Source organism: Furipterus horrens, unplaced genomic scaffold (assembly GCF_987537825.1).
Source record: "Furipterus horrens unplaced genomic scaffold, mFurHor1.1.pri manual_scaffold_7, whole genome shotgun sequence".
NCBI lineage: Eukaryota > Metazoa > Chordata > Mammalia > Chiroptera > Furipteridae > Furipterus > Furipterus horrens.
In genome coordinates this window covers 75,156,082-75,171,448 of record NW_028327177.1, presented here as the reverse complement: position 1 = coordinate 75,171,448, position 15,367 = coordinate 75,156,082, and the positions used below count along the sequence as shown (strand labels likewise).

General features: G+C 38.4%; 1 protein-coding gene across 1 annotated transcript in view; it reads left to right on the top strand.

The window, feature by feature from the left end:
* The window catches only part of GXYLT2 (glucoside xylosyltransferase 2), a 250,017-nt gene that overhangs the window by 160,450 nt on the left and 74,200 nt on the right, over positions 1-15,367 (top strand). The gene's annotated exons all lie outside the window — the stretch shown is intronic.

The window sequence follows — 15,367 nt, the reverse complement described above, 5'->3', positions numbered from 1 at the left end:
TTCAAAGAGGTTTTCTATCCCTTGCTCTTCTTCTTCTCCTTCTGAAATTCCTATGATACGGATATTATTACATTTCATGTTGTCCTGCAGCTGTCTTAGAGCCTCTTCAGTCTTGTTCAGCCTTTTTTCATTTTGTTGCACTGTCTGTGAGTTTTTGTCTACGTTGTTCTCCAGCTCGCTGATCCGATTTTCTGCTTCCTCTAGCCTGTTTTTAATTCCTTCTACTGTGTTCTTCAATTCAGAGATTGTATTCTTCATTTCCTCCTGGCTCTTATTGATAGCTTCCATGTCCTTTTTGATGCTGGTATAATTCTCAGTAAGTTCCTTATAGTTCTTCTGGAGTTCACTGTAGTTTTTCTGGAGTTCTTTGTAGTTTCCGCTGAGCTCATTGAGCTTCTCCATAATCCATGCTTTCAATTCCATATCTGATAGTTGGCTCCCCTCTATTTCATTTAGCACTCTTTCTGGGGACTCTACCTTTCCTTTCAATGGGGGGTTGTTTCTCTGTCTTCCCATTTTTGTGACTCCTATTGTTTGTTGGTGCTTCTTAGAATGATCTGCACTTCCTGGATCTGCCCCTGGTGGCGTCAGATCCTGTACCAGTCTGGGCCTAGGCAGCCTGTTGGAGACTTCCAGGGATCTACTGCCTTTGTTCCCCCATCTTGTTTAAGATCTGCTATTAGGTCTGTAAGCATTTGTTTAACCAAAGCTCTGTACTGTGCCTCAGAAAGGTTTCCTATCTGCTGCTTCGTTAGATTAGATATTTGCTGTCTGGTCAGCTGCGTCACTGGGATCTCTATCATGATCTGTGCCATCCTGACAGTTTTGTGTTTACCTTTGCTTCTTGGGCAGGGCTGTCACACCTCCTACGCTATAGGGGGTGGAGCCCTGTGCACTCATCACAACCAGGCGACCCGTCTTACCATGATGTGGCATTTTCTGCCAGGGTAGGGGTCCAAGATGGATTCCTCCTGTTCACTCTCCGCTGAGAGACTGGGAGCCTCTCCCTCCATCCCACTCCCTCCAGACCTCACAGTCCAAGGCAATGATGGTCTGCCTTCTCTGGGTTTGGAATCGCAAGCTGACGGGTCTGTTTTACAGCTGAGGGTGCTCCCCAGGTGCTTCTCACCTTCCCTTAAATATGGGTGTCTGTGCTTACTGCTGTCCTGCCGCCATTGCTGCTGCTGCCACGGACAGCACAGCTTGACCTCTCCTCCCTGGCTTCGCCCCTCCTATCTGTCCGGATGAGCACTACTTCTTTATAACTTCATACATTGGACTTCTATTTATTTTCTGGAACTTCTGGTTATTTCTGGTTTTGTGGTAGTTGTATTCCTTCTTAGTTGTGGAGGGAGACATAGCCTGTCAGTCTAGGCCTCCTCCTTGGACAGAAGTCTCCTCGAGGGATGAAAATTAAAACCACAATGAGATACTACCTCACACTGGTCAGAATGGCCATCATTAACAAATCAGTAAAGAACAGGTGCTGTCGAGTATGTGGAGAAAAGGGAACCCTAATGCACTGTTGGTAGGAATGCAGACTGGTACAGCCACTGTGGAAAACAGTACAGAATTTCCTCAAAGAACTAAAAATGGAACTCCCATTGATCCAGTAATTCTGCTCCTGGGATTATAGTCTAAGAATCCTGAAACACCAATCAAAAGAACCTATGCACCCTATGTTCATAGCAGCACTGTTCACAATAGCCTAAGTGCCCATCAGTAAATGAGTGGATCAAAATGTGTGGTACATTTACACAATGAAATACTATGCAGCAGAAAGAAGTAATTTCTATCTTTTGTGACAGCATGGATGGAATTGAATTGTATTATGCTAAGTGAAGTGAGCCATGGGGCGAAATACAAATACCATATGATGTCAGCTATAACAAAAATCTAAGGAACAAATCTAACAAACAAGCATAATAGAACCAGAGGCATGGAAACAAGGAATAGACTGACAGTGACCAGAGTGGAGGAGAGCAGGGAGAAAGGGAGAAAGTAGGGGAAGTGTCTAGTCACAGGATTGTGTAAATGAACCATGGAAGTGGACAACGAGGTGAGAATTAAATGTGGGAGTGGGGTTTTGGCGGGGCAGTGGAGAGAAACTGATGAAAATTGGGCCAAAATAACAGTACAAAAATAAAAATAAAAATATTGAATTCTATAAAAAGGAATGTGAACTAAAGAAACAGGAAAATAGTGTAACAATAAAATCACACTAAATATGTATCTATTAATAATTCCCATAAATGTAAATGGCTTAAGTGCTCCAACCAGAAGAGATAGGGTAGCTGAATGGATAAGAAACAAGACCCATATATATGCTGCCTCCAAATGACCCACTTCAGATTGAAAGATACACACAGACTAAAAGTAAAGGGGTGGAAAAGATATTTCATACAAATGGAATGGAAAAACAAAACTGAGGTAGCAATACTTGTATCTGACAGGATAAACTTTAAACCAAGTCTATAGTAAGAGACAAAGAAGGACACAACAAAATGGAAAGGGGAACAATCCAACAAGAAGACACAATCTAGTAAACATGTATACAACCAACACAGAAGCACCTAAATATGTAGAGCTAATCTTGATAGACATAGAGAGAGATAAACAGAAATCCAGTCATAGTCAGGGATTTTAACACACCTTTGACTTCAATAGATAGATCTTCCAGACAGAAAATCAACAAGGAGACAGCGGCCTTAAATGACTCACTAGATCAAATGGATTTAATTGATATCTTAAGAGCATTACACCCCAAAGCAGCAGAATATGCATACTTTTCAAGTACACATGGGATATTTCAAGGATAGACCACATGTTAGGACACAAAACAAGGCTCAATAAATTTAAGAAGATTCAAATCATATCAAACATCTTCTCTGACCACAATGCTTTGAAACTATAAATCAATCACAAGCAGAACACTGAAAAACACGCAAAGATATGGAAACTAAATAACATGTTACTAAACAATGAGTGGTCAACAATGAGATCAAGGAAGAAATCAAAAGATACCTTGAAACAAATGAAAATGAGGAAACAACAATCCAAAATCTGTGGGACACTGGAGAAGCTATCCTAAGAGGGAAATTCATAGCATTACAGGCCTATCTCATAAAACAAGAAAATGCTCAAATAAACAATCTAACTTCACACTTAAAGGAACTTAAAAAATAACAATAAACAAAGCTCAAAATGAGTAGAAGGAAGGAAATAATAAAGATCAGAGCAGAAATAAATGAAATAAAGTTTTAAAAATTTATACAAAAGATCAATGAATCCAAGAACTGGTTCTTTGAAAAGATAAACAAGATTGACAGACTTTTATCCACACTCATCAAGAAGAAACAGAGAAGACCCAAATAAATAAAACCAGAAATAAAATAGGAGAAATAACAACTGACACTAAAGAAATACAAAGGATTGTAAGAAAGTATTATGAACAACCATATTCCAGAAAACTGGACAATCTGCACAAAATGGATACATTCATAGAAACATACATTCTTCTAAAACTAAATCAGGAAGAATTAGAGTATCTGAATAAACATGACACCTTGTGAAAGTCAAGCTATAATAAAAAATATCCCAACAAGCAAAAGTTCTGAACTGGACTGCTTCAAGGGTGAATTTTATCAAATATTCTGGGAAAAACTAATGCATTTACTCAAACTATTTCCATAAAATCAAGCGGAGGAACAGCTCCCAAACTCATTTTATGAGGACAGCATTGTCCTAATTCCAAAACCATATAAAGACACTACAAAAAAAAAAAAAAAAGAAAAGAAAATTATAGGCCAATATCCCTGATGAATATAGATGCTAAAATCCTCAACAAAATATTAGCAAACTGAGTACAGCAATGCACCAAAAAGATCATATACCATGATCAAGTGGAATTTACTTTGGGGATTCAAAGTTGGTAAAACATTCACAAATCAATAAATGTGATTCATTACATAAACAAAATGAAGAATAAAAACCACATTATTATATCAATAGATGCAGAAAAAGCACTTCATAAAATTCAGTACCCATTTATGACAAAACCTCTCAGCAGAGGGAAATGAGGGAACATACCTAAACATAATAAAGGCCATGTATGACAAACCCACAGCCAGCATATATTCAATGGGCAAAACTACAAGTGTTGTCCTTAAGATTGGGAACAAGGCAGGAAGTCTACTTTCACCTCTCTTATTGAACATGGTATTGGAATTCCTAGCCACAGCAATCAGAGAAGGAGAAGAAATAAAAGGCATCTGAAACAGAAAGAAAGAAATAAAACTGTCTTTATTTGCAGATGACATGATGCTATACATAGAGATCCCAAAAGATTCCACCAAGAAACTACTAGAACTGATAAATGAATTCAGCAAAGTAGGAAGATACAAATTTAATATCCAGAAATCAGTTGCATTTTCATATGCCAATAATGAACTAACAAAAAGAGATATTAAAAAACAATCTCATTCACAATTGCTTCAAAAAGAATAAAATACTTAGGAATAAACTTAACCAAGGATGTAAAAAACATATTCTCAGAAAAGTATAAGGCACTGAGGAAAGATATTGAAGATACAAATAAGTGGAAGCACATATTGTGTTCATGGTTAGAAATAATTAACATCATTAAAATATTTATACTACCCAAAGCAATCTATAGATTCAATGCAATCACTATAAAAATAATGACATATTTCACAGAACTAAAACAAAGATTTCAAAAATGTATATGGAACAACAAAAGGCCCCACATAGCAATGGCAATCCTTAGAAAGAAGAACAAAGTTGGAGGAATCATACTACTTAATGTTAAACTATACTATAAGGCCATAGTAATCAAAACAGCATGGTACTGGCATAAAAACAGACACATAGATCAATGGAATATAATAGAGAGCCCAGAAACAAACCTACACCTTTATAGTAAGTTAATATTCAACAGAAGAAATAAGCACTTACAATGGGCTAAAGATAGTTTAATCAATAAATGGTGTTGGGAGAATTGGACAGATAGATGCAGAAAAATGAAACTAGACCACTTTCTTACACCACACACAAATAAATTCAAAATGGATTGAAAACTTAAATGTTAGATTGAAACCATAAAAATGGTAGAAGAAAACATAGGCAGCAAAATCTTGGACATAGCTTGTAGCAATATTTTATCAGATATATATCCCCAAGATAGAGGAACAAAAGAAAAAATAAATAAATGGGACTATATCAAACTAAAAAGGTTTTGCACTGCAATGGAAAACATCAACAAAATAAAACAACAGCCCACAGAATGGGAGAACATATTCACTGATACATCTGACAAGGCATTAATATCCAAAATTTAAAAAGAACTTATAAAACTCAACACCAAAAAAACAAACAACCCAATTTCAAAATGGGCAAAGGACCTGAATAGACACTTCTCCAAAGAGGACATACAGATAGTCAATAGACATAGGAAAAGATACTCAATATCACTAATCATCAGAGAAGTGAAAATTAAAAGCACAAGGAGATATCAATTCACACCTGTCAGAATGGCTATCATGAATAAATCAACAAATAACAAGTGCTGGTGAGGTTGTGGAGAAAAGGGAACCCTTTTGCACTGTTAGCAGAAATGCAGACTGGTGCAGCCGCTTTGAAAAGCAGTATGGAGATACCTCAGAAGATTAAAAATGGATCTGCCTTATGATCCAGTGATTCCACTTCTGAGAATATATCCTAAGGAATCCAAAACACTAATTCAAAAGAACATAAGCACACTTATGTTCACTGCAGTTATTATTTACAATTGCCAAGATATGAAGGGAGCCCAAATGTCCATCAGTAGACAAGTGGATAAAACAACTGTGGGACATTTACACAATGGAATTCTACTCAGCCATAAAAGAGAAGAAAGTTTTACCCTTTGTGACAGCATGGGTGGATCTGGAAAATATTATGCTAAGTGAAATAAGCCAGTCAAAGAAATACAAATACCATACTTCACTCGTGTGGAATCTAATGAACAAATTGAACTAACATGCAAAATAGAGACAGACTCATAGAGAGCAGGATGACAGCTGAGGCAGAGAGGGTAGGGATTAGAGAGATTGAGAAAAAAAGAAAAAGAATTTATGGACAACAGTGTGGTGATTTGGGGTGAGAAAGGGTGGTATAAGGGGACTAAATGGTAATAGGAAAAATACAATAAAAATATTGAGAGCAAAAATAAAATAAAATTTAATGAAAAATAATATGTGAAAAGTTCTGCCTTACATATGGGGAAGCTTTGGTAACACTTTACTAACAGACCTGGAAAGCTCACAAGAGTTCCATGGAGCTTAATCTCCAGACCCAAGAAAAGTAGGGAAAAAATGTGAAATTACTACTCAGTCATTTACATTAACAGATATGATTTGGGAAACATTGTTAATTTTCACACTAATCATAGTTTTGATGCTTTAGGCAATTATCTTAAATGGTAGTTCACAAACCTTGAAAATGACTAAAGCATCAGGAGCTGCAAATGAAGTTCATAATCAATAAACATGCTATTTTTAAGCATGCTTGCGGATTTTATCTTCTTCACCTTGGATGTCATGAACTTAGGGAATGAAGTGAGAAAAAACAATCCAAAATACTAATCCTTTGTTAAGTGGGAAATTCATTGTTTGAATTTTGTTTTCTTTCTAACAGAGGGGACTTAGATGTTACTTTCTATGTAAGCAAAGGCATAAGAACATCTCTAACAGAGGAAATGAAGGCTGTAGGCAGAAAGGAAATTAGTGGCTCATTTGTTCCCTACCAAGTTTATTTTACTCCCCATCCTTTCCTCACTTTGACTGTTACAGAGCAATAATGAAAAGTATAAGGCTTTGAATCAAGAAAACCCCTAGGTTGTGCTAGGAGGTAAAAGAATGCCACTGATAGAAGACTAGGTTGGAAAGATAGACATAACATGTGCATCCTGCAGAGTCTCTTATGTACTAAGGTACCTGTGTGACAAGTGCAGTGAAAAGTTTTGAGAGAGTTTAAAGATCAGTGAGGTCCTATAATGTAAGTTTTTTAAAAGCCCTCTGGGCATTTTATAATGACATAATGATTAATCCATCAGGAAGATGTAACCACTGTAAATGAGTGTGCACCTACTAACAGAGTTTCCCAATCTAGAAAGCAAAGCCATACTTAGACAAGAACATAAATAGACAGATCCACACCATTGGGGGCTTCAACACTCCTCTTTTAACACTGACTATGATTAGGTGAAAATCAATTATAGTACCCAAATCATATCTGTTGATGTAAATGAATTTGCAGTAACTTCACATTTTTCCCCTTCTTCTTTGTGTCTGAAGGTAAAACTTCAGAGCTCTTGTGGATATAATGAACAAATAGAAAATCCATAAGGACAAAGAAGTCCTTGACAACATTTCAACCAAGTGACCTTATGGAATTTAGAATAAACTTTTATTTTTAAATATACGGGGAATGTTCATCATGATAGATCATATGCTGAGACATAAAACAAGTTTCAATGGATGTGAGAGGATTGATATCATGTAGAGTATGCTCCTAACTACAAGGGAATTAAATTAGAAATGAATCACAAAAACAATATCTGAAAAACCCCAAACATTTTAAAATCAAACAACACACTTGTAAATAACCCATGGGGCAAAGGAGTATAACACAGAAGATTAAAAATTCCTTTGGCTGCTCTTTGAGGAATGGATTGGAGGGAAGCAAGTATGGAGAAACTGAGACTAGTGATTAGACCTTTCCAGAATTCTAGAGGAACTGGAATGATGCCTTGGACTCAGGTTAAGGCATTAGAGAGTGAGAGAAATGGGCAGATTAATATGTATTTTGGAGGCAGAACCTATGGAACTTAACTTGGGGATTGGATGTGGGTGATGCAGGTATGAGAAGAAGCATCAGACCTGGAGGTTTCTGGCTCAAATTATTTAACATTTCCCCATTAAGTCCAAATTTGTTAACATAGCTCTTGATCTGGCCCCTGCCCACTTTGCTAGCCTAATCTCTCACCACCTCTCATTCTTGCTCTGTAAGCACTAGCCCCACCAACCAACTTGCCATCTTCCCCTATCCCCTGTGCCATGCTCTCTTTTGGTTATGAAGCTTTTTCATATGCTATACCATTTACCTTCAACACTCTTTGCCTTGCTCTTCACTTACTTAATTCTAAATTTTAGATGTCATTTCTTCTGTCATTTTCATTCTAGACTGGTCTAAGTGCCCTGCTATGTGCTTCTATGTTACTCCATCTTCACTGACACCTAACTTTGCTTTGCCTCTTATCTGTCTTCCCCCGACTAAACCGCCCTGAAAACAGAGAATATGCCTCATTTTCTTTCACTAGTACTACTACATCCAGTTACTCATTAACTGGGTAGTGAGCCATGGGAGTTAACCCTCATGAGAGTGGGGCAATAATAATATTGCATAGCATTTATTGAGTTCTTCCTATTTGTGTGCCATGGGTTTTGCATGCATTATCTCATTTAATCATCTCAGCAGCACTATGAAGTGCATTACCAATTCCACTTACAAAATGAGGAAAATGAAACTTAAAAGGTTTAAGAAGCTTGCCCAAGACCACACTTGTTAGTAGTGGAAACAATTTAAACATAGGTAGTTAGATATTAAACCAAAACTTTCAACCACCAAGTTTTACTGTCAAAGTTAGAACAAAGTTGGAGCAAAACAAAGTTGAAGGTGAGCTGTGAACCCCTGATGATCTTTTTGCTTAGTGTCTAGCCAAGCTTAGGTCCTCATGTAGTACAGGGCCCAGCAAGGTAGAGGCCTAGACTGGGGCAAAAAATGCAGCAGGATCACAAATAGCTACTGTAATGCAATCTTCCCCCTGCCCCCCATTTCTAAGATACAAAAGCCTTATTTCTAGTGCTAATTTCCATAAGAGAATTAGAATGTCTAATTTTATATCCTTTTGGTAAATATTTCTCTTCCCATTATAATGTGGGCAAATATTCCTCTTCAAATTAATACCAGCAATAATTGCTGTATAACTAGCCTTCAATGATTGTTTAGTTTGAGATATATTAAGTTTAAGATATAAGGTGACAAGTAGATTGTTGCATATGATCTGGAACTAAGCAGTTTGCTGGAGATGTATGTTTGGGCATAGTTGGCATATTGATGGCATTTAAAGCCATGAGAGGTGGTATTACCTAGGGAAGTACTGAAGACAAGGGATAACAGAAAAGCTCAGAATATAAAATATAAAAAAATTAAAATAAAGCCTTAGAGGGTTTGATATCCAAAACATATAAAGAACTTATATGACTCACCACCAGGAAGACAGACAATCCAATTAAAAATGGGCGAGGGACCTGAACAGACACTTCTCCAAGGAGGACATACCGAGGGCCCATAAGCATATGAAAGGATGCTCAACATCACTAGTCATCAGAGGGATACAAATTAAAACCACAATGAGATACCACCTCACACCTGTCAGAATCGCCATTATTAAAAAATCAACAAACAAGTGCTGGTGAGGATGTGGAGAAAAGGGAACTCTACTGCACTGTTGGTGGGAATGCAGACTGGTGCAGCCACTACGGAAAACAGTATGAAATTTCCTCAAAAAAACTAAAAATGGAACTGTCTTTTGATCCAGTAAATCCACTGCTAGGATTATACCCAAAGAATCCTGAAACACCAATTCAAAAGAAATTATGCAACCCTATGTTAATAGCAGTGGTATTTACAATAGCCAAGTGCTGGAAATGGCATAAGTGCCCATCAGTGGATGAATGGATCAAAAAACTGTGGTACATTTGCACAATGGAATACTATGCAGCAGAAAGAAAAAAGAAACTCCTACCTTTTGAGAGAGCATGGATGGAACTAGAATATTATGCTTAGTGAAATAAGCCAGGTGGTGAAAGACAAATACCGTATGATCTCACCTAATACAGACACCTAATGAACAAAACAAACAAACAAACAAGCAAAATAGAACCAGAGGGAAGTAAACAAGGAACAGATTGACAGTGACCAGAGGGGATGGGGGAGTAGGAGAAGGGAGGAAAGAAGAGAAAGGGTCTATTCAAGGAACTAGTATAAATGACCCCTGGACAAGGACACCAGGGTGGAGGATTGACTGTGGGAGAGGTGATGGTGTGAGTGGGGCAGGGGAGGGCGACGGAGGAAAAATGGAATAACTGTTATATAATAGAACAACAACTTAATTAAAATAATTGATTAATTTGAAAAACAAAACTAGCCTTCAGAGACACAATGTTATGAAATGAGTGGAGATTTTTTTTCCTGGTGTTTGTTTTTTAGATAAAGAGTTTTTAAATAGGCCTTATGCATAATAGAAAGTTCAAAAACTTCATTTATTCTCTGCCTCCATAAAGTCTTTTGAAGTGCTGTGGGCACTGATTTGAATGGTAAATAATTCCACTTGATACTTTCAAAGGGAGAATACCAGGACTTCTCATGGAAAGACTGAGGAACTTGTCCAGAGTCACGGGGCTAGAGGGCCATGATGCCAGGATTTGAACTGAGGAATGCCAGACTCAGGATTCTTTTTTTTTTTTTTTTTTTTATAATGTTTTTTATTGATTATATTGTTACAACAGTTCCAATCTTCTCCCCCTCGTTCCCCTCCACCCAGCACCCCCCTCCCCCAGCAATCCCCCCCAAGTCCATACCCCTGGTTCATAAAAATTAACTATCCCCCCCCTCTCAAATATTAGGACCCTTTGTAATCTTGTAAAGGACAATGGGCGAAGGTCTCAAGCTCCTCTAGCTGCTTCAAGCTGGACATGGTCGTCGTCCTACCTACCCTTGGGTCCAGAAAACCCTAATAAGAGTGGGGGTGTGGAGGGGAGGGTGGCCTTCCCACATGGGGAAGGATCGTGCAGACTCCAGGTCAGTTGGCTGTCTCCGGTCAATGGCGTGCTTGGTTTAACAGGCTGGTGTCCTTGTTGTGTTCTGGGGGCAACAGACTCAGGATTCTTAAGGACTATCCTTTAACATGTCTCTGAGATGTACCATATTAGGGCTACTTTTGTGTGTCTTTTTGATATGTAATGTGCATATCAAAAAGAGCACACAAAACTCTATATGCTTAGTTGAACAAGTTCACACCATTATAGCCAAGAACTAGAAAATATGACCTTTGCCATAGAAAACCACCATCAACCCAGCACCACATGGGCTTCTTTATATTCAGGAAGAGTAGATACAGAGGAGGAAGGGAGGGAGGGAGTGAGAAAGTAAAAGAGGGAGGAAGAAAGGTAGGCTTCAGCAGCTACAAATTCCAATATTTACTTTTAAGGGCCAGATAGGTGACTTAGGAGTGACAAACATCAGGTCAGTTAAAAGCAACTCCATTGTATCTGCTGCTCAAGTTAAAATCCTTGGAGTCGCCCTAGACTTCTCTCTCACGTTGTGCGTCTAATCCATCAGGAACTCCTGTTGCCTCTATCTTCAAACTATATTTAGTATTCCATGACGTCTCACTACCTGGGTTGTTACCATGTGGGCCAAGACCCCATTGTTTCTTGCCTGAATTAGCTTCCTGATTGGTTTCCTTGTTTCCCCTCTGCTCCCCAATCTTCTGTTCTCAGTGCAGCATCCAAAATGATCTTTTAATAAGTCAGATGATGTCACTCCTCTGTTAAAAACCCTCCAGTGGCTCCCATCTCACTCAGAGTAAAAGCCAATGCTTTTACAAGAGCCAGCAAAACCCTAAATAGCTAGCCAACTTTTACTTGTCTATCCCCCTCTCCTGCTCTTCTTCCATAGCTCACTATGGCCCAACCCACCTGACGCTGGTGCTCTGAGAGTGCATGCCACTGTGTTTGGGCCTTATTTGCATGTGCATATTGGCCTCTGAATGAGGCCTTCCCAACCAGCTATTTAAAATTATGAACTCTTCCATACTTGAAACCCTTGGTCCATTTTCCTGCTTTGTTTTTCTCCTGCTTATATACTATATAACCCATATATTTCTCTTGTTTATTATTTGACTCTTTCATGAGGGCAGAGATTCTAGGAAGTGACTTTATCTTTTTTTTTAATATGTTTTATTGATTATGCTGTTATTGTTGTCCCAATTTCTTTTCCCTCTGCTCCCCTCCACCCAGTGACCCTCCTCTCTCCAGTTCCACCACCCCCCCTTTGTCCATGCCCATTGGTTGTGCATATAGTTCTTCTCAACATCTTCCTATCTACTCCACTCCCTCCTACTGTGCTTCTTAATTCCTGCATCATCTCCCTCCCTTTCCCTCCTTTCCCCTCCCCACTAACCTCCCCCCAATATGTTTCCCATACCTATAATTCTTTTTCCACTCTCGTTGCCTACTTAGTTTGCCTTTGTTTTGATTCCCTAGCTTCTGATTTTGGTTGTTGTGATATAGTTTTCATTTTAATGTTCATAGTTTTGATCCTCCTTCTTTTAAACAAGTCCCTTTAACATCTCATATAACAGTGGTTTGGATCTAATGAACTCCTTCAGTTTTACTTTGTCCTATAAGCACTTTCTCTATCTTCTATTCTGAATGAGCTTCACTGGATAGAGTAATCGTGGCTGTAGGTTTTTGCTTTTCATTACTTTGAATATTTCTTGCCAGTTTCCTCTTGCCTGCAGAATCTCCTTTGAGAAATCAGCTGGTAGGTTAATTGGGGCTCCTTTGTACATAATTCTCTTCTCTCTTGCTGCTTTTAAGATTCTCTCTTTATCTTTAATTTTTGAAATTTTGATTATAATGTGTCTTGGTGTGGTTCTCCCTGGGTCCAGTTTATTTGGAACTCTCTGTGCTTCCTGGACCTGTAAGTCTATTTCCTTCCCCAAGTTAGGGAAGTTTTGCTTCATTATTTTTTACATAATTTTTCAATTTCTAGTTCTTTTTCTTCACCTTCTGGCAACCCTATAATTCGGATGTTGGCTCGCTTATAGGTATCCAATAAGTTTCTGAGCCTCTCCTCATTTTTCTCACTTTTGTTTCCTCTTTCTGCACTGGTTGACTGTTTGTTCCTTCCCTATGTTCTGATTTGTTGATTTGATCCCTGGTTTTCCTTCCCGCACCACTTGTTTTGTGTGTGTTTTTGTTCATTTCAGCAGGACTAGTCTTCATTCCTTCCTTGTCTTGATTAAGTCCCTCTGTTATTTCTGTAAGCTGTCTTATAACTATAGCTCTTAACTGAGCCTCAGAAAGGTTATCTATCTGTTCGTCCATTAATTCATGTATTTGCTTTATAGTCAGCTGCGTGATTGGGGTCTCTATTATTATCTCTGCCATCCTGGCAGTTTTTTGCTTCCTGGGCAGGGCTATCACACCACCTATGCTATAGGTGGCGGAACCCCATGCACTTGTCACTACCGGGCAACCCTTCTTACCACACTGTGGTGCTTTGTGTGGGATCGGGGATCCAAGATGGATTCCTGCCGTTCACTCTCCGCTGAGAGACTGGTAGCCTCCTCCTCTGTCCCCATGACCTCTGGGCCTCACAGTCTGAGGCAATGGGGGTCTGCCTTCCTGGGCATTGGTATCATGAGCTGACAGGTTTGGTCTGCAACTAGGGGTGCTCCCAGGCGCTTCTCGCCTCCCCTTAAATACGGGCGTCTGTGCTTACCACAGTCCTGCCGCCTGTCACTGCAGCTGCCGCTGCCAGCACAGCTTGACTTCTCCGCCCTGGCTTCACCCCTCCTATCCATCCGGATGAGGATCACTTCTTTATAACTTCATATGTTGGACTTCCATTTAGCTTTATTTTCTGGAACCTCTGGATATTTCTTGTTTTGTGGTAGTTGTAGTCCTTCTTAGTTGTGGAGGGAGACAGAGCATATCAGTCTAGGCCCCCATCTTGGCTGGAAGTCAGAAGTGACTTTATCTAGCTATAACTTTATTAGCCAAAATCCAGCAATCATTAGCATTATTTGACACACAAATTTGAATAGAGGACTTTTCTGTGCTTTAGTTTTCCTTCCCACTATAATAAGATTGGCAGGATATTGAGTCCTTGGGATGGTCTTAGGCATGCAGGCCATCATAACTGAATTCACATGTGATTCCTAATTAGTGTTGTAACATGCATTTACTAGTATTTTTGTAGAGTTTGCCTTCCATCCACAATACTTTGCAGTTGTGATTTAATTTTAAAAAATCAGCTGACTAAAGATAATCTATGGCAAATTTTTTACCTTTCCATGGCAAAATAAGAGAAAAAAAGTAAGGATAATGTGGGAAATTTCTTCTTAAATTTTGTTTGTTCAATTTAAAGGATTTATTCTAATTGAGAAATTAGGATTTGCAATTTGTTTAGATGGATGTCAAAATAATCTTTTGTGAAATGGTACATGATGATTTTTAAAATTTTATTGGTTTGTAAAACCTATTCCCCTAGTAGATGAGAAACGTAAACCTATAAGCTTTGAAATTATTTTTGAAATGAAACTCCTGTGACACCTGCATTATACAGTATCATTTTCATCAATTTTAAATATTTGGGATCCCAAAGGAATGTTCTCTTAGTCAGCTTGTCATAACAAAATAGCATAGACTGGATGGCTTAAGCAGCAGAAATTTAGCTTTTCACATTTCTGGAGGCTGAAAATCTGAAATCTTGGTGCCAGCATGGTCAGGTTTTAGTGAGAACTCTCTTCTTGTGTCCTCACATGGTAAAGAGATAGAGCGAGCTCTCTGGTAAGGGTTGAACTTTCAAAGAAATGAGAACAGCAGCAAATTACTGTGGCTCTGTTTTTTATCCTCTAATAAAGCCATCTGTCTTTCTGTCTTAGTTTTTTTTTTTTTTTTGGAACAGCTAAGTCTCTGGTGTCTCTCATAAGAGCATGATTCCATCACAAGGGCTCTACCCTCATAACCTCATCTATTCCTAATTACCTCCCAAAGGTCCCATATCCAATTAACATCACACTGGGGGATTAGGCCTTTAACATATGAATTATGGAAAGATACAGAAATTCTGTTTATAACAAGTAGTTTTACAATGATGTTAGGCCATGGATCCAGGAGGATCAAAATCCTTCCCTGGTTTTAATCTAACCCTAAATTTGGGGAACAATGGCAAAATAAAGCAAATAATACTATTACTAACTAAAGCTTTGCAGTCTTGAGCTCCAGGACAAAGCAGTTAACACAGGAGAACTCATTTACTTAACTTGGTTTGCTTGAATGACCTACCACAAAGGTGGACAAATCACAGCCAATGAACTAAGAATGGCTTTTACATTTCAGATGGTTGAAAAATTCAAGAGAAGATTTTGTGACATTTGAAAATTATATGAATTCATATTTTAGTGTCCCTGAACAAAGTTTTATTAGGCTACAGCCTGACTTGTTTATACATTGTC